This window comes from Mus caroli, unplaced genomic scaffold (genome assembly GCF_978045245.1).
Source record: "Mus caroli unplaced genomic scaffold, Mus_caroli_1 scaffold_5, whole genome shotgun sequence".
Classification (NCBI taxonomy): Eukaryota; Metazoa; Chordata; class Mammalia; order Rodentia; family Muridae; genus Mus; species Mus caroli.
In genome coordinates this window covers 2,824,155-2,845,060 of record NW_028227260.1, presented here as the reverse complement: position 1 = coordinate 2,845,060, position 20,906 = coordinate 2,824,155, and the positions used below count along the sequence as shown (strand labels likewise).

Here is a 20,906-nt window from a genome sequence, read left to right as displayed (position 1 = left end):
TGCCTCTGCCTCTGCCTCTGCCTCTGCCTCTGCCTCTGCCTCTGCCTCTGCCTCTGCCTCTGCCTCTGCCTCTGCCTCTGCCTCTGCCTCTGCCTCTGCCTCTGCCTCTGCCTCTGCCTCTGCCTCTGCCTCTGCCTCTGCCTCTGCCTCTGCCTCTGCCTCTGCCTCTGCCTCTGCCTCTGCCTCTGCCTCTGCCTCTGCCTCTGCCTCTGCCTCTGCCTCTGCCTCTGCCTCTGCCTCTGCCTCTGCCTCTGCCTCTGCCTCTGCCTCTGCCTCTGCCTCTGCCTCTGCCTCTGCCTCTGCCTCTGCCTCTGCCTCTGCCTCTGCCTCTGCCTCTGCCTCTGCCTCTGCCTCTGCCTCTGCCTCTGCCTCTGCCTCTGCCTCTGCCTCTGCCTCTGCCTCTGCCTCTGCCTCTGCCTCTGCCTCTGCCTCTGCCTCTGCCTCTGCCTCTGCCTCTGCCTCTGCCTCTGCCTCTGCCTCTGCCTCTGCCTCTGCCTCTGCCTCTGCCTCTGCCTCCCAAGTGCTGGGATTAAAGGCATGCGCCACCACCGCCTGGCCCGTCCTTAATTTCTATATCACTGGAAAATCCTTTGGATTTAAGATAAAAAAAAAAAAACAAACAGTAATTTTAAAAATTAGAATCAAGGCTTGCCGTGGTACTACACACATTTCATCTCAGCATTTAGAAAGTTGAAGCAGGCAAATGTCTATGAGTTTCAAGACCAGCCTGATCTACACAGACAGTTCCAAGTTAGTCATGGTTACACGGGGAGATCTTGTCTCAACAAACAAACAAATAAACCGAAAAACAAACCAAAAACAAAACAAAACAACAACAAAAACACCCTAACTTTGGGGCACAGGCCGATTGCTCAGTGGTTAGGAGTCCATTTGTTCTCCTGGAGGACCTGAGTTCCTTGCAGACAAATTGGCTCACAACTGCCAGTAATCCAGGAGCTCCAATGCCTTCTGTGTGTACTTCTCCAATGGCCCTGTGTGTACTGCATTCATATGCAAACTGGAACACAGAAACACACATATGCATACAATTAAAAATAAGAATTGTAAAAGATACATTGTAATATTAAAACTACATAAAACTTTATATAAACTTTTTAGGTACTATAAAGGGTAATTCTTTTGAGCTGAAATCCTAAAGACACAGAATTTTATAAATACCATATTAGAATTATACATATTATAGCTATGATTGTTTGTTTATAATAGTATACTAAAGGACTCCTTAAGCAGTGAGATTTCTAAAAGTTTAAATCAGATTTGACTCATAAAGAAACTGACCAGCAGGTAAATGTGTTTGCTGAACTTAAGATACTTTCACTATCTATTTTGTATAAAAAAAATCTGTTACATTAACAATTGGTACATTTAAAAAAAAGAGTACCACTTCACATAAATAAAATTGATGTTAAAAATAAATGTGAGTATGAAATAACACGGTAGGGATTTTTCATGGCTAACTAGGTAAATATTCTAGGCAAAATAATTTTTAAGGGTTGCTGTTTTTCATCTTGTCAAAGAGGAGAATTAATCTCTGAGAACTGTCATTCTTTTGTTGATTTAGAAGGTCAGTCTTCTTGTTTACACATTTGAGAGTTAACATCAATATATCCAGAGCTTCTCTAAGAGAGCGATTATAAAGAGCTTCTAAATGCTCACTATAAACACAGCAAATGTTCTGTGCTTTTAACTCTGCATAGCTAGCTTACAGAGCAGCTTTGCCCCAGAGCTGGATGTGTGTGTAAGTGAGCTCATGGTTTTGCCAGTGCAGCCTGTGTTTTGCCAAGGGATGTGGCCTGCTCTTCTACTCTGTGCTGTTTCTTTTGGCTGACTTTTTCACATTCCTGTGACCCTTTGAATGGAGGCGTCTTAACAGCGTTTGCTCTACAACATGGCCCCCTGCTATCATTTCCTGCAGGTCTTGCCTTAGATCTCAGCAGCTTCCTGAGTAAATTTCACCTTGGTACCTCCTAAGAGGATCTCCATAGGCTCACGGTTTTAGTTCCCCCAAGTGTTAAAGCGTAATGACCATGAGTCTTCACATTGGATTGCACTGGACTCTAAGCTTGGAATTCTCTTGGATTCCAAGCAAGGGGCTAGGTGGGGCGGGAACAGGGAACTAGAAAAAATGCCCCTGAGGGCGGGAATCAAATGACCCTAGAGGAGGAAATTCCAGTTGAAAATAGAAACCAGGTCAGCACCCTTGTGAGAACCATAGCATGCTCCACTTGAAACTGGCAACCTGTGGTTTGAAGGTTGCTCTCAGAAGTCTGTGGATTATTCTAGAAAGGGTTTTTTTTTTTTTTTTTTAGCATGGTAATTGGGTGGTGCAAACCCGAACTGAAAGACATTTATCTCCTTTCACAGTTGTGCCATTCTGCATAGTAATGTGGAAATGACTCAATTTCATGTAGTGTCATGCTGACCATGGTTATTTCTTTAAGATAGAATACAATTGGAGAATAGCATTTTCTTTAGAAATATGATGCATCTTATACTACTTTAAGTATAAACTCTTCTAGAAAATGTACTAGAAATGAAGTGTTGGAGTTGATCTTACGCAATCAAATACATTAATAACAATATATCCCTTTCCACTCTTGAACACTCTCTTAGGAAAATAAAAATGTAATAAATGAGGGAAACATGTTGTGATAATTATTCAGGTTTTGCAGTGATCTGAGCAAGCACCCATCTGTGGTTAACACAGAAACATTGCACTGAAATAGACACCAGCCTTCTAAAAAGTTCAGCTTTGTAAAATCCAATTCAGAGAGACATCTGAGCAACCATAAGGATAGTCTACATGATTTGACAAAAATGTTTTAAAACGGAATTATACTTATGCTTTTCACAATTTGACGAACTTTCTAAAAAGCATGGAACTGTAAACTTAAGATAAATTAACTTGTAAATTCAAGTGTTTGTATATGTATTTTTACATTTATGTATGTTGTGCAGATATGCATATATACACAGACACTTGGGAACTTCTCTTATATGTATATAGCCTGTTTGTGACACAGGCCAATATCCATATTCTACAAAATGAAGTCATAGATACAGAGCCACGATTCTCTCTTACTGACTTTATGTGGCACGTTTTGGCTTTGATCTTATGACATTAACATTTTCTTAGGCCTGTTAATATCTTCCTGTATATTTAAAAGGATTCTTCTGAAAACAGACTTAAACACATTTTTTTCCTTTTCTTCTTTCACAGTGATAAAAATTCATTCTAACGTTCTTTTTTCTTGCTTCCTTTCTTCCTTTTCTTTTCTAATTTCCATTTCCCATTTCCTTTACCATGACCAAGGTGATTCAGCTCTGTCCTTCCATTCATATGGATTTGTACTTTCATAACAATTAGTAAGACTGCCTTCTGGTAATTAGAACTGTGTGCTCAGTAATCCATCATCAACAAACAAAATAATATTGAGATATCTTCATCTGTCAATCCAAGGATGAATCACCTTTTAACAGCTGTATTGAGAGATAATTCCCAACAATACAGTTCATTTCTTTCATGTACAATACAGTAATTTTTAGAATATATATTTAGTGCTATGAAACTATATCAACTGACAAACTTTAGTGTACTTTTGCCTTCCTCAAGCTAACTCCATATTATTAGCAATTATTATTCATCTCCATGATGACTAGCACTTCAGGCAATTGAAAGATAATAATTTGCTTTTTGTCTCTCATCTGCTTAATTTTATATAATGGGCCAATATGTTACATGATCCTTTCCCAGTGACTCCTTTCTGTTAGCATGATATGTGCTGGACCATGCTATTAGCCAGTAATTTCTTTTTATGGCCAGGTAATATATATATATATATATATATATATATATATATATATATATTCTTATCCTCCTGCCTCCGTGTCCTGAGAATTGGGATCACAGGTATGTGCCATCATGCCTGGTTTTCTGTGATTCTGAGGAAGGAATCCGGGGCTTTAAGTGCATGCTAGGCAAGTACTCTAGAGACTGAGCCACACCCCTAACCCTGATCTTCCATTTTATAGATATGACACATCTTTTAATACTTTCATGAAGTGACAGGCAATTGTCTTGCTTCCACTTTCCTTCTTTCTGCTATGAACATTTATGTGTTTTGTGTAGAAGCATGGTTTAATTTCTTTAAGAGTGGACTGACTGTCTGGGTCATCATGGTGACTCCGCTCACCCATTTGAGAAGCTGTCAGACTGCTTTCCCTAACTGACTACATCATTTTACACTTCCTCAACAGGTCCAGTTTTTCCACATTCTCAACAACAAATGCTGACACTTTGTCTTTTTGATCCTAGCCATCCTAGTTGTTTGTGAACTTCTAGCTTATCTTTTTTTTTTTTTTCTCATTGGAGGAAATAAAACACATTAGAAGGAGATCATTTGCTTTACAACCCCATTTCCTGTGATTCTCTTTTTTAAAAAAAATGCTAAAATATTCTACCAGTAACCATTTCACGAAGTAAATAGATCCCCTTTCCTCCTATTCAAATTCTTGAATATATATACCTGAACATGGATTCCCTGCTGTACCTTTGTATCACTTATGGGGTAATGGCAAGAATTCTGTTTCAGTGTAGCCTTAACACTCTGAGAGGTCAGAGGGCATATGGCCACAGGCTCCGACTTGTGCTCCTTTGTGAACACTTGGCATAGATAGCCACTGAATCATGGGACATATTTTAAGGCAAGATCTACCTACTTCACTGCAGACCATAGAGTCACTTAAACTTTACTGTGGTTCTTACCGTGCCTTTTATGCTTATAAAAGTGATTTTTCCACCTGAGCCCTCTGCTAGGGCACAGTAGACAAGGAAGACAAAAGAATGCTCTCTAGGAAGAAATTTGTGAAAAGAACTCAAGGAGCCAAAAGGCATAGAAGATGGAAGAAAGTAAGTAGGAAAAACAATGAGTAAAGGACTAGGCCTTTGGAAAGATGTGTTAGAGTGGGTAAAAAGAACAAGAGTCTTGAATGCTTCAGAGGAGGAAGACTGTATTGGGACCTAGGAACAAAGGGAAGATGTGAAATATCTAACTGGCTTGAAGTGTGTTTGTGTGTATTGATCGGTTTTCTCATATTATTAAAAGACCTAATGAAATTGAAGGCACTCAGTATAGGATGTCTTTATATTGCTGGGATATCCACGCAATCTCCAAATTTGGTTATCATCTCAACCATCATCAGAAAAATTAATGGATGCCTGTTGTGAGGTGCTACTTTCTATAAACCTGCTTGCCTCTCTGCTCTTGGCTGCCTCTGTTCATTGAACAGCAATTCCTTGTTGTAGTTTTTTATTTTGTTTTATTTATTTATTCACTTTATATCCCAACCACAACCCCTTCCTCCTCTCTCCCAAATCTCACTCTTCCATCCCTTCTAACATCCCCTCCCCCTCAGAGAAGCAGACTCCCCCATCCCTACCCACAAATCAACCTGCTCTGACACATCAAGTCTCATCGGGACTTAGTGCATCTTCTCCTATTAAGGCCAGACTAGGCATGCCAGCTGGGGAAAGGGATTTACATGCAGGCAACAGAGGTTAAGTTAGAAATTGTTTTACCTCTCAGTTAACTATCCAAAAGAGAATACTATTATTTCAATTTGAACAACAGCAAGCCTGTTGCATGGGGACCATTGGATTACTTATGAAACATCCCTAGGACAATTAGCCAATGCTAGAGATGGTTCTATAATCTTTGGGTGAAGTTTTATGCTTAAGAAATCTTAGCCGGGCGTGGTGGTGCACACCTTTAATCTCAGCACTTGGGAGGCAGAGGTAGGCGGATTTCTGAGTTCAAGGCCAGCCTGGTCTACAAAGTGAGTTCCAGGACAGCCAGGGCTATACAGAGAAACCCTGTCTCAAAAAACCAAAAAACCAAAAAAAAAAAAAAAAAAAAAAAAAAGAAATCTCTGTGGCTGCTAACTATAGCATGAAGTGACCATGGTTGTGGAAAGGTCTTTGTTTCTTTTCTCTGTTACAGAAAAACAAACTTTCATTAAGAACAATAATTAAAAGGATGACCCTTGCAGAATTATGAAGAGAATTGTTAGCCAAATGTTATATAGTTCTTGCACCAATACTTATAAGATATCATGCTTTAAGAACTTGGTTGCCATTTCTGTTATTAAACCATTCTATTTCCCCTGATCCTAGTCACCTATAAACATGCACACATCCTTTGCTGCTTAATAGGCTACCAGAATGAGTTCTTAATTTTTGACTCAGAAGCCAGTGATAAGAACTTTGAACAATGAACACATAGCTTATAGTTCCATTTTCAGTGTTCTGTTGAATATAATTCCATCATATTTCAGTTAAGAGGTTGATAGCTCACAAAGTCCACTCTCAAGATGAAAACTATTCAAACATCCCTTAGGGTGTTCATTGTGCTAGCAGAACAAAATATTTTGATCTGTACAACGCCATTCCTATAACTGATTCCTTGGCTACTCTGTTGAATTTCATAATAGGTCCTCCACATTCACTTCTAAAATGGACAATAAGCTCATATAAACATACAACTCACCAAGAGAACATATAAACACTCACAAAATCAAATAATTATTCATCAGAGAAGTATAAATGAAAATTACAAGAAATACTAGTTTATAACCACTAGGCTGGTGACAATGAAAAAGATAATAAAAAGTGGCTAGGGTGTGAAGAAATTAGAACCCTCCTAAGCTGCTGCTAAGAATTTCAATGAGGCAGCCAGTTTGGAAAATAGTCTCTCAGTTCCACAATAACTTAAGCATAGAGTGACTATATGAGATTGTGTATGTCCTAGGGACACGTACAAGAGAAATATGCACATGAATATAAATACATTACTGATAGCAGTAAAAAAAAAAAAAAGAAAACAGCCTAAGTCTTCATCAACTGATGAATAGAAAAAGTATAGTTTAATCTTAAAAGAGAACATTATTCATCAATAAGAGAGTTGAAGTACTAATATATTCTATGACATAGATTATCCTTGAAAATACTATGCTAAGTGAAAGAAGCCCATTATGAAAAGTCACATGATATAAAATTCTGTTTTGAAAATACATCTAGATCAAACAAACTGATACAAGGTGCTTCCCTAGGGCTGGGGCTAGGTGTGAGGTAGGAAAAAAAATGACTGTTAATAGATGGATTTTGGTTTTTAGAGTTTCTTTTCAAGTTGAAAAATATATTCTGAAATTTGTTGTTGTGAAGGTTGTACAACCCTGAATATATAAACAACCAGTGAACTGACACTTGGAATGTGTGAATTTTATATAGGTGACTTATATATCAATATAATCGTTGTAAAATAAGGTTAAATATTTTGTAATATTTTGTAAAAATAAAGGCAACCAATGATAGGGTTAAATGGTCTCTTTTCTGTAAGGTCTTCTTATTCACAATTACTTATGAAACAAAAGCTCCCCAGTTATCCTGTTATGTGATACTTTGCCGTATATGTACCTAAGGTTTACTTACAATATGGATTTGACAGCCAGTTTATTTTATGTCCTGGGAAACCAAAACAGAATGAGTGATGGTTGTTTAAGTGAGTATAGTCTAGCCTTTTGCTGGAGTCTGGGGCATATTTTAAGGCTCCTGAACCCACAAATCCCACACATTAATCAAGACTAGCATGCTGGGAACAACCACAGCTGCCAACCACAGGAAGTAAGGATGCATTTTGCACGTGCATTTGTAAGCAAGTGTACTGTGATCTATTTAACTAGCTAGTAGTCATGGTGGCTGCTGTGGTGATTTTAGTCCTAGTAGTGGTGGTTGTGGGAGATCTCTCTCTCTCTCTCTCTCTCTCTCTCTCTCTCTCTCTCTCTCTCTCTCTCTCTCTCTCGTGTGTGTGTGTGTGTGTGTGTGTGTGTGTGTGTGTGTGTGTGTGTGTGCGTGTGTGTGTGGGCTGGGCAGTGGGGATTGGGGTGTGTGGGGGGTGGGTGGGTGTTTGCAGCAAGCTCAGTCAGACTGCTTTAGGCAAAAATCATACTACGAACTTCAAAGGGGGAAAAGATCAATATCTTGGAGAATAAATTCTTGAATGCTTTCAATTATTCAAACATTGCCTTACCTAGACAAAGCTCAATGTAATTTTCTGTTGCCAGAATATCAGAAATTCTGGTAAACGGAGTCCTATTTTCACTGTCCCTAGACTCAGTATATATCAAACATTTCATTCAATGCCTTGCATGCATACCAGCTAAGCCTTACAGCAATTTTCTAGTGAATCCAATCATTTTATTTTCCTGTTCATGAAACTGAGTCTCATAGAGGCTAAGCAACTTTCCTAAGTTCCTAAAGTTCCTATCTTTCTTATGTGATGGAATTGAACTTATGTTTGGAACTCATATGTGAGTCTAAGACTGTCTTCAGGCTCTACCGCTTTACATTGTGTTTTTTTGTTTGTTTGTTTTGTTTTGTTTGTTTGTTTGTTTTGTTTGTTTTTGGTCAACTTCCCAAGGAGAAATTACTAACTTTACTCTTTGGTATGACTTAAGTTTAATCGTTAATGAAAGAGAAGGAGACTTTTTTTTTTTGTTTGTTTGTTTTTGTTTTTTTCGAGACAGGGTTTCTCTGTGTAGCCCTGGCTGTCCTGGCACTCACTTTGTAGACCAGGCTGGCCTCGAACTCAGAAATCCGCCTGCCTCTGCCTCCTGAGTGCTGGGATTAAAGGCGTGCGCCACCACGCCCGGCGCCAGAAGGAGACATTTTTAATTGACCAGAATTTGGTTGCAAAATAGATCAGTGTTTAGTTTACTAACATAGGGTTGCTGATTTCTGTGTCAGTGATTCAGCATTTAAAATTTAAAAGCATTATTTGTACTTTTGTGAGACTATAATAACCATATGGTAGACCCTTAGATCATCTATAGATTTTCTATCTATAGACCATCTAAACCATAGATTGGAGTCATTTCCCCTCCTCTATCCCAAAGGGATTCAGAGAAAGCAAACAGGGGATATGTGTGACTAGAATTAGGATCCAGATATGCTTCGCATCCAGGGCTTTCATCACAGATGTGTCTTATAGGAGACAGGTGGTAGATACATGAGCTCATTTTGAAAAGGAGAACATGTATCAAAAGCGTAAAAGAGCGGAGTGTTGATGGAGACAGCATTTAGGAATTCTGGGACTCTGGGAAAGGAACCCATGACCATTTGGTTCTAGAAGTTATAATCTACTGAGGAATAATGATATGCCCGCACTGTTGGCATGACAGAAGAACATTGAGGACAGGAACTCCTTTAACCTTTTCTGGAGAGGTAGCTAGAGATTCCTCACATCTAGATCATCAGCACACCAAGGCATATCAATGCTAATGAATTGTCAATGTTGCTGGGTGGAGACATATTCACTTCATATGGTATTGCTTTTAAGAATTCACTCAGCCATTCATCTGATCTGCATTTCAACTACAATTACAACTATAAAACTAATTGGTTCAGCACTTTCAAAAAGCCATGGATGGATCTCTATTAAAAATGAAAACTCTTATAGAAGATGGTTAGAGTATTAACCCTGGGCTGAGCAGGATGTGTGCTTATCTCGAGTGACTCATTCCCAAATGGTTGAGGATTTACTGTTCTGGGTCTGCCTTAAGAAGTATGACATGCTCTTTTCTTTTTAATATTTTTGTAGACATTTTTTATTCCTGTGGTTACCCACAGCAGTATTCTTTGACCTCATTTTCTTTGAGCTCTAGATCATAAAAAGTCCATAACCACCCACAAACACAACACTTCTTAAGATGCGGCTTAGGAGGGCACAAAACTTATGAACTGAAAAGAAAACTTGGTCTCTGTGGGCAGAGATTCTTACTTCCCCTGAGTTCTAAGGACAAGGAATAATTTTTAGATGGATTAAGCAAAGGCAATGGAAGAGGTTAGCTTTATACTTTCTTGTTTTATTTTAATTTACTTGTCTTTTTTACAAACTGTATTGGCTTCTACTTTTAAATTTTACTTTGTATATTCCAATATGAGGACTGAGGGTTGACTTCATTAGCTTCTATTAGTGTTATCATTCTCATTATGAACTTCATGGATTAATAGTCATAGGTGGAGTTTAATTTTAAAACTTTATGCAAGACTGGCATTAATGTAAATCTGAAGGTTGTTTACTACCATGGCATATTTTCAGTCAAATGTTCAGAATGGATTTCATCAGTAAGGTTCATGACTAATTAGATTTTGGTGATGCAAAGACTGTAGACCGAGAGGTGGGAAGGATGGCTTTAGCCTTGTGACCCAGATGTGAATCACCAGGTGAAAGTAGTGAAGATGGAGAAGAAATATAAAAACTAAAAACAAAACAAATATGAGCCTCAGGAAAGTTTTGAGTGTTTGAACTTAGGTGTTGGCAATGTGTGTGCTCTTATAAGTAACATTTCCTCTCGAATTTTGTGCAGTCCTGGCCTTTCTCCATCCATGTGTCTCTTTATGTCATTACAGGATTCTAGACACCACACCTAATTATCACATTATTTTTAATACTATAGTTGGTTTCATCTTGAGGTTAACATGGTTTAAGTAAATCTGCAAAGGGGAAAAATATAGTTGCTTTTTCATGTCTCAGAAGCATAAAAGATTTGTTTATCTAACAGATTTTGCCACAATGTCAGTGAATGAAATTTTAGTTTTCAAGTATGTTTAAAGTTAATATTTGTAGTGCAGGAGCCAAATTCAATCAAGCAACACTTTTGCATGGAAATGCCTTCAAATTCCACATAAATCAGGCCTTAAAGTGACTTTCAGTCTTCAGACCAGCATTGTCTAATAGATATGTGAACTAAACCACATAGAGAATTTGAAATTTTCTAATAGTCATGTTTAAATAATATTAAAATTGTAAAATAAAATATGTTTTATTTTACCTGATTTATCTGAAATATTACTTTGTTATGTAAGTATTAGAAAATTTAGTAATAAAATACATTATATATATTTCTTGTTTGCCAAGTATTGAAGTATGAGTGTGTATTTTGCTTTTATAGTATGTCTCAATTTCAACTAGCTACATGTCTGGAACTCAATAGCCATGTAATATTTGACACCATGGCTAGAGAGGAGTAAATTAGAAATAAAACAAAGAACATATTTTATATGTTAGGGGAATTTTCATATAAGTTAATGAAATGGTTGCCTGTCTATATGATTCCCACTCCTAGCCCTGCTTTTTTTGACTCCTAAACTAAGTTGCTACATTTTCATACGTGGGTTAAGTGTGTAGCCACATGTTCACATTGTAGTTCACTTGCTATTTTCTGTGGCTATGTTCTGCTCAGCTTTAACTTTTAACCCATTGCCTGTCCTACACTTAGCAGCCAACACAAACCATTGTTTGCAATGCTATCTGTTCTTTTATAAGAAGATGAATGTACTAATCAGATTTGTACTCAGTACAAGGTGTTCAAATGAAATTATCCACTTGTTTTGGTGCTCTCCCCCTCCCAAATTGCTGGGGTGTATCTTGATCTGAGGTGATATAAATAGAAATTGCCCACCTCCTAAATAAAGTGTGTAATAATGGAGGTAACTAAGTATCCTCCCACACCCTGCCATACTTGATGCCCAATTATTCCCCAGAACACCTAAACCTTTATGTAACAGGGCTCAGGGAAAAAAGAAGTGGAAGACAAATGTGGAGTAGAAATTTCAAATGTCGTTCTTGTGCATTTAGGGACAGGGTTCTTTTTTTGCTTCTATATACAAAGTTTGTTGCATTGCAAACATGCTTTGATGCTGTCAGCACAGTATCTTGCTCAGCTGCAAGAAGTAAAGATTTGTAGATTTCTCTATACAATCAAAATTATAGCCAAAGCCAGTCTTGAAGATAAGTGAATCTTACATGACAAAGCTTGTCAACATGAGCTACTATGCTGTTCTGCATGTGAAGCACAGAGCAACCTTGTACTTCGTTAATTAGCCTGTGATGCAAAATCTTGCTTAAATTAGGCATGGGCTTGAGGAGTGGCTTAGTCACAGTCTTTCATGTTTTGAAAATATCCAGTGAAGGTGGATCCAAAATGGATGAAAAAATTCATGTGTATTTGAGTTGTTCTCATTCATATTTATAATTCCTTAAGATGCCACAGACATGGGCTAATTGTATACAATATACTCTTTTGACCAAGGGCTTGGTGAACAAATCCAAAATTTCAAGGCACTGCTCATTTCCTTTTGTAATTGTGCAGGGTCTCTGGACTTGGCTACTGATTAACAGAGAAGCTTTCAATCAGTTCTTTGTGAACCCTAGCATTATCAACTCATGATCGCATCAGCAAACCTCCCTTCTGAACTGAGGTCAAAATGAAGTAGGACAGTGTAGATAAAGTACTTGCAATAAAGGAAAGCCTGACTAAAGAGCATTACAGTTTTAATCTTTAACATGTTATCAGATACCTTTCAATTATATGTCATTGTATTATATATTTTCACTATATATAATATATTCATCATATATACTGAAAATATATAATGCTGTAACTGTTAAACTTAATTATTCTCATTCTAAAATAGGAAATAGGTACTGCCATTTTTCATTCAAGTTGACAAACATTTTCTAAATTTAGATAATGACAATGAACTTGTTATTGGAGTATGAAGAATACATTTCTGTCAATTTATGATTAAATTATGATTAAATGATACATTTGTTGCGCTTCACATTTTATGCCTCTATTGGAGGTTCTTTTACCCTCCCAAATATACATTCCCCAGGCACATTGGGAACTATCTGGAGACAATTTTGCTCAACACAACTGAAATACAGTGCTAGTGATATCTAGTGGATAAAAGCCAGGAATATTACACATCCCACAGTGCACAAGATATCCCCTTTAGCAGGAAGTTATCCAGCCTCAGATGTTTATAGTGTTAGGGTGAGAAGCATGCTCTTGATAGTATGCATTTTTTAGGGTTTATGATATCTGTTTTTATTTGTGGTTTTGGCCAAGCCATAAGGACTGTCAAGATAAAAACTGTACAGTCATAAGTTGATTGGGCATGAAGCTGTGCTAAAATCCTGAAGAGGAGCATTTCAGGGAATCTGGTTGATGGGCAGTGAATAGATGGATTACTCACTCTTAAGATGTCCTTCTAATTCCAGGAAGCCTATGCTTTCCTTTTATTTCCTTAGCACTGTGTATCAGCAAAAATATCCTCAAAATATTTACCACTGCTAGCTTTTCCTCAGATCCTATCACCAGAGCCAAGCAGAGTGTTCTTTGAATGCTAATGAATGTGCTGAGAACATTATTTTAAAATCACAGTCTGATGTGCAACACCATGAAACCTTCTCCTGAATGAAGCTGGTTCCAAATTGAGATAGGATGTATAACACCTCATATAGTAAGCTATGGAAACCTTATCAAGAGAAATGTCACTAATGATTTCCATAAAAGATAGGGCTAGAAACTCCTATGATTATTCCATATTCTTCTAGATACATAGGTGACCCCCTTCTTGAAATTCATAGTATCAAATAAAATAATTGATGATCATGGGATAAGCATCACCTGCTGAATGTTCAGTAGAGATCACGTCTCTGGGATTTCTTTCAGTGAAGTCTGGTGGGCTGGAAATCAGGAAACTGTTACTTTATGAATTGTTGTTGGTAATTAATGGAATCTGGGATAATTTGCAGTTTGGTTACTTGCTCTTTCACTGTGAGTTCAACATGAAGTAGAGGCAGACAACCATGCTTGTAAGCATTGGAGAGTGAAAATTCATTGGCAGTTTCAGTTTAGGTGGTCCTCTATGTGATGGGAACTATGATCCTGCTCACTTTGTCATTTTTTCTCACAGTTGAAATACTTAAGCCCAGGACACCCTTCAAAACCTATTTCAGGTCTCACCATTTTGTGGAAATCTCTAAATGCCTCCTAAATTTGTTAATAATTAATTGACCATCCTCTTTCTACTGACCTCCTGAAGTAACTACTCCTTAGTATGTGACTTTAATTGAGATGCAATTCACATACATTAAACTTCCCATTTGAAAGTGTACAATTTAGTGGTTTGTTTTAGCATACTCACAGAGTTATTATAGCCATTGCCAGATAATCTAGAGGAAAGCCATCTCTGTCTGCTTCCACAGCTTTACCTTTAATGGACAGTTAATTTGATTTGTGACATTTTGTGTCTATTTTTATTTTTCACTTTGCACCCCCGAGAACATATTTCAGGTCTCACCTCTTTGTGGAAGTCTCTAAATGCCTCCTAAATGGATTAATAATTTATCATCCTCTTTCTACTGAACCCCTGAAGTAACTACTCTTTGGTATGTTACTTTTATTGAGAGGCAATTCGCAAACATTAAATTTTCCATTTTAAAGTGTACAATTCAGTGGTTTCTTCAGGTTCATCCACATTATGGCTATAACTATTGGGGCTTCATTGTTCCGCTTTCTTTGGTGACATAATAATTTTCCATTGTATAGATATGTCATATTTGATTGATGTACTCATTAGTTATAAGACATAGGCTGCTATCCATGTTTGAGCCACTTGAGTAATGCTGCTGTGAACATTCATGTCTGAATTTTTCCATTACTTTATTCATTTGTTCACTTTACATCCAGCTTGCATGCCCCCTTACTCCCATTGCCACCTCACACAGCCCCTTTCCATTCCTGCCTCCCCTCTCCTCTGAGAAGGCAGAGCACTCCCTGGTTACCAACCTACCCTGACACATCAAGGCACTGCAGGACCAGGCATATACTCTCCCATTGAGACCAGAAAAAGCAGCCCAGCCAGGGGAACAGAATCCACAGGCAGGCAACAAGGACAGGGACATCCCCTAATGCAGTGGTTCGGGGACCCACACGAAGACTGAACTGCTCTGATCTTTGTCTCTGTAACTCCTTCCATGGGTAATTTGTTCCCCCTTCTAAGAAGAATTGAAGTATCCACACTGGGGCCTTCCATCTTCTTGAGTTACGTGTGTTTTGCAAATTGTATCTTGGGTATTCTGAGCTTCTGGGCTAATATCCACTTATCAGCAAGTGCATATCAAGTGACTTCTTTTGTGATTGGGTTGCCTCACTCAGGATCCATCTATTTGTCTAAGAATTTTATAAATTCATTGTTTTTAATAGCTGCATAGTACTCCATTGTGTAAATGTACCGCATTTTCTGTATCCATTCCTCTGTTGAGGGACATCTGGGTTCTTTCCAGCTTCTGGCTATTATAAATAAAGCTGCTATGAACATAGTGGAGCATGTGTCCTTATTACCAGTTGGAACATCTTCTGGATATATGCCCAGGAGTGTTATATCTGGGTCCTCAGGTAGTACTATTTCCAATCTTCTGAGGAATCACCAAACTGGTTTCCAGAGTGGTTGTACAAGCTTGCAATCCCACCAGCAATGGATGAGTGTTCCTCTTTCTCCACATCCTCAACAGCATCCTCAATGCTGTCCCCTGAGTTTTTGATCTTAGCCATTCTGAATGGTGTGAAGTGGAATCTCAGGGTTGTTTTGATTTGCATTTCCCTGATGATTGAGGATGTTGAACATGTTTACAGGTGCTTCTCAGACATTCAGTATTCCTCAGTTGAGAATTTTTTGTTTTCCTCACTTGAGAATTCTTTGTTTAGCTCTGTACCTCATTTTTTAAATAGGGTTATTTGGTTTTCTGGAGTGGGTTATTTGGTTTTCTGGAGTGGACCTATCCCATATACAACCACCAAACCCAGATACTACTGCAGATGCCAACAAAAGCTTGCTGACAGGAGCCTGATATAGCTGTCTCCTGAGAGGCTCTGCCAGTGCCTGACAAATACAGAAGTGGATGCTCATAACCATCCATGGGACTGAGCACAGGGTCCCCAATGAAGGAGCTAGAGAAAGGACCCAAGGAGCTGAAGGGGTTTGCAGCCCCATAGGAGGAACCACAATATGAACTAACCAGTGTTCCCAGAGCTCCCTGGGACTAAACCACAATCAAAGAAAACATATGGTGGTTCTAGTTGCATATGTAACAGAGGATGGCCTAGTCAGTCATTAGTGGGAGGAGAGGCCCTTGGTCCTGTGAAGGTTCTATGCCTCAGTATAGGGGAATGCCAGGGTTAGGAAGCAGGAATTCGTGGGTTGGGGAGTAGGGGGAGTGGGGAGGGGATAAGGGATTTTCAGAGGGAAAACTAGGAAAGGGGATAATATTTGAAATGTAAATAAAGAAAATATTTAATAAAAAAAGGAAAAAAAGAAAAAAGACTGAACTGCACATCTGTGATGTGATGTGTGTGTGGTGGGGGGGGGGGCGGGGGTAGGTCCAGCCCATGTATGCTCTTTGGTTTTTGGTTCAATCTCTGGGAACCCCCAAGGGTTCAGGTTAGTTGACTCTGTTGGTCTTTTTGTGGAGTCCCTGTCCTCTTTCAGCCCACCAGTCATTTCCCCAACTCTTCCACAGAGTCTTTGAGCTCCAGATAATGTTTGGCTGTGGGTCTCTGTATCTATTTTGGTTAGATGCTGAGTAGAGCATCTCAGAGGATAGTTATACTAGGCTCCTGTCTGCAAGGATAAAAAATTTGAATTTTTATTTTTCATGTAATAAAGTGTAGTTAGGACTAGAATTGTTGGCTCACACAGCAACCCAACTTTAACATTTTTTTTGAGGACTCTGTAGACTCTTTTTCCAAAGTGGTGCTGCCATTTTACATTTCTCGAAGTGGTATACAAAGGTTTCAATTTTTCTACATCCTCTTTGACATTTTGTTCTGCACGAGACTCTTGATGTCACTATTGTCCTAAAGATTAATTATACCACATATATTAGTCTTACCACTCAATTTAGACTGTAAGTAACTTAGGACAATGGGGAATTTATTTGCTCTTTATTTTACCATGTTTCTTGATCGCCTACTCTATGGTAAGACTTACAAAGTGTCAAAGCTATGAATATGAAAACAGTCCATTAAGCGGGGGAGGCACATGCAGTTCGCAGCAGCCTATTTGTTAGTGGCAGGTGCAATAATGACAGCCTATTCAAGGTACAGCCGTGGCTTCCCAGAATTCATATTGATTGTCTCCCTCCCACAATGCTGTACTTACAAACATCACTCTAGCCTACTATTTAATAAATCCTACTTTAGAGAAAGAACAGATCTCTGTGTGTGTCCTCTTTTAAGTCCAAATGTAGAAGCTCAGATTTTTCTTGAGCTTTTGTGTTTCAATACCACTTAGCAAATATTCTTAAGGAAATAAACGGTAGCAATATTTTGAACAGTGACTTTGGAGTTCCAGTGGGAATTACTCTAAAGCAGTGAGTCATCAAGGGTGCTAATCTGTTGATCTGTGGATTGAAAACCTGTTTGAAGCGCTAGGTTAACAGAGAACAGGCACCTCTTAGAACGTTCATCTCAAGGATTCAAAACCACACTGTCCATATGTTGTATTTATCTTCAGGTAACATCATTTTGTATTTGTATTTCTGCAACTCTCACTTGGTATTTTTGAAACCCAAAGTCATGTTAATAATAGCCTGCATTGGGTTACAAACATAAAATGAAAGCCCAGCTATACCACCCGAAGGTATAATTCTGTAAACATAGGAATATGATTATTAACACACTTCATATTCTTCTGTTTAAGTGATATAACAACAGCATTAAATTGTTTTCCTCTGAGTGCTTAACTGTTCAACATAAAATTGCAACAACTTTCATCCCAGACCAGGTGTGTGTTTAGGGAAGTAACTCATTGATACCTTATACAATCACCAGAATGGCATTTGTTATTCCACGGTGTAAGTCACATGAGTTTTAATGATTAAAAGTTCTACAGCTAGGTCGAACTTTGAAAGAAGTTTATGTTAAAGAAAAAGCTGAGAATGAGTTGTGTTCATATTACGTAAGAGGAAGGAAAGTCTTATTGCTTCTGTGACCACCACAGAACAACACACTGTTCCCCTGTGATTGCTTTTACAGCACTTATGCAGAGCTTGAAGCTTGCCCAGCACTGGGTTTAGAATGGGACCAATCCTGACTTCTTGAAGGTTCAACCCTAGGGGACATGGGTAACAGCTGTCTTCATTTTGAAGATTAAGGTCCTAAGTGCTTTAGTTATTTGCCTGAGATTAACCAGAATGTTAATGTAACTACTTGCCATTTGGTGTCACGATGACTGCTCTTATCTCTCCCAAAGAGAGGTGTCTTTGAATTTAGACCAATTTGGAGTTTGAAGGGCTGCTATTATTCCAGATTTCAGAAGAAACTTTTCTGCAGGGTTTTCACATAGCTTAGGACAGTAATGAAATTAAGTGTGAGTAGTGAAAGTACACATTGTAACTTACATGGTCTATGCTCCATATCAGTGGTTCTCAATCTTCCTCATGCTGCAACCCTTTAATGAAGTCTCTCATGTTTTGGTGACCCCAATCATAAAATTATTCTTATTGTTATTTAAAACCTATAAGTTTGCTACTGCTATGAATCATAATGTAAATAAATATCTTATATACAGGATATTTGATATGTGATCCCTGTGAAAGGGTCACTCAACTCCCAAAGGTTTTACAACTCATAAGTTGAGAACTGTTGGTCTATATAATGGATTGTCTATAACCTAATATTATGAATGATGGGTCATATCTTTACAGAATATTTTTATATTATGAGAGTACTGTATAGCATGCACCTATCCACTTATATGCACGTATTGTACATGAATGCTTTATTGTTTTTATGCTTTTTCATAGCTTGGGTAATGTGTGCACACCATCCCTGCTTCTCTCTCTTAGATTTCCAGGAACTGCAAAGCTATTAGCTTTCCAGGAAGTTATTATCCTTTCTTCTTCATGAGGCAGCTACTGAAAGGCTAACCATATAATGCTGTATTCAAATACCATAGATGGCCCATGGAAGGAAAACTTAAAGTCTACAGACATATCCATGGCTTTGCATCTTGACACTGTACTGACAGCAGCTTCAGCCAAATGGAGTTTCCTATGCACATTGTTATAGGGATGGATATCCCATAGTATTTTTCGTTTTTCTCTTCTCTTCTCTTCTCTTCTCTTCTCTTCTCTTCTCTTCTCTTCTCTTCTCTTCTCTTCTCTTCTCTTCTCTTCTCTTCTCTTCTCTCCTCTCCTCTCCTCTCCTCTCCTCTCCTCTCCTCTCCTCTCCTCTCCTCTCCTCTCCTCTCCTCTCCTCTCCTCTCCTCTCCTCTCCTCTCCTCTTCTCTTCTTTTCTCTCCTTGTGAATCTGTATGCCACGTGTGTCTGTCGAGGCCAGGCATTAATGTTGGATATATTCCTCATTTTCTCTCAAAAAGGTCTCTCACTGAGTCTAGGGCTTTGAAATTCTCAAGTAACTTCAGCCATTTGCTTGTCTCATTTCCTCAGCACTGGTTCCAGATTCGCACAGCACCTGGTGTGTATGCTTTTCTGTAGGTGCTGGGAATCAAACTCACATCCTTATGTCTGCACAGTAAGCACAGTAGCAATGAAGCAATCTTACAAATCCATTCTAGCAGTGTCAGTTTATTATAATAATAGTGTGTGTGCATGTGTGTGTGTATGTGTGTGTGTGTAAAATATGTGTTTAATTGTATAAAGTAGTGGATCCTAATAAATTTTTAGACTTCCTTTACTATTTTAAATTTAGTAGAGCATTACACGTGCTTGTACCAGCAAGGTATAAAGTCAGAAAATATACTGTCTTAAAACTAAACATCTCCAAATTGGCTCTGAAATATTGTTTTAAAACAATAACCTTATATCAAGCAAATGTAACAAGAATAATACATAGTATATAGGCTTTAGTTAATTTAAAATAATGCATCTTATCTTGGAATTTATTTTAGAACTTATTTATAAATAGGCTATGTTGTAGTCACAGCATAAAGTACTAGGTCAGCATTAGGTTTCCTATTTAAGAAGAATAATAAAATACTCTTGGATATTGTAAGCACTCAGTAAATACCTTTGGGAAAATAAAGTGCTTGAATACAGTTTTAAAAGTACACAGTTTTTATAGTGCAAAAAGGTAACTTTACCTTTTACCTATTTGAGAGTAGGGAGTGAGTACACACAGTCATCTCAAATTCTTTATTTTGTCTCTAGGTAATAGAAGGATAATTGAAGAGGAGTTTTGAAATCCATACCATACTGAGTAAACAAGATGTCTGCTACTTTAGAAAACACTAGGAAGGCCCTTCCGTAGTGCCATGATGATAGCTAGAATCTGGCTGACTGCTTCACTTTTGAGAGGTTTGAAAATGAGAGCTATTGTTGGGGTTAGGGTTTCTCAGACTGTACTGTGATGATCTGAACAGATTACATTTCCACATGTATGTTCCTTTCTAGGGAAAGCAATAGAATTCCTAGTGAAGTCTTGTACTTTTACTATAAAGAATAAGGATTCCAGTTTTCTGGAATGACAACACACCTACAGGGCATGTGGGTATGAGAAGAGAAAGGAAATATTTTCTACTTGGACATGCCTTCCCTTTTAAAAACAATATATATATATATATCTATATATATATATATATATATATATATCATGTAGTCATGAATAGTGAAATTAGTCATATAATTATTTTTGGAAGAAAATGACAAGGTAAATAGTCATGTACTCAGTTTTTGATTATCCAAGATGATTTTGCCACTGGAATTAATATCTTATTTTAGCACATAGCAACAGTTACCTTCTGTCTTTGTGAATCCTTGGAACAAAATGTTTTATAAGGGAAATTTATTTCTCCTCCTGGGCCTCAGGCCTGCCTTGTATTTCCTGTAACAACTAATGTTTTCCTCATTTCAGCTTGCAGTGCCTGGAAAACCAATTGTGTAAATCTCTTCAAAGGCCCATGGTCCATGTCCTATCTTGGTGCCTTGAAATCGGCCATAAAGTATCATGAAAATTGACAA

At 38.0% G+C, this 20,906-nt stretch overlaps 1 protein-coding gene and 1 long non-coding RNA gene across 3 annotated transcripts in view; one reads left to right on the top strand and one right to left on the bottom strand.

Annotated features, from left to right (window-relative positions):
* The window catches only part of Arhgap6 (Rho GTPase activating protein 6), a 511,317-nt gene that overhangs the window by 277,397 nt on the left and 213,014 nt on the right, over positions 1–20,906 (top strand). The gene's annotated exons all lie outside the window — the stretch shown is intronic.
* Positions 946–20,906, bottom strand: part of LOC147004466 (uncharacterized) — a 55,010-nt gene continuing 35,049 nt past the window's right edge. Inside the window, exon 3 of the long non-coding RNA XR_015047126.1 lies at positions 946–1,018. This is a non-coding gene — a long non-coding RNA (uncharacterized LOC147004466). The remainder of the gene's footprint in view (positions 1,019–20,906) is intronic.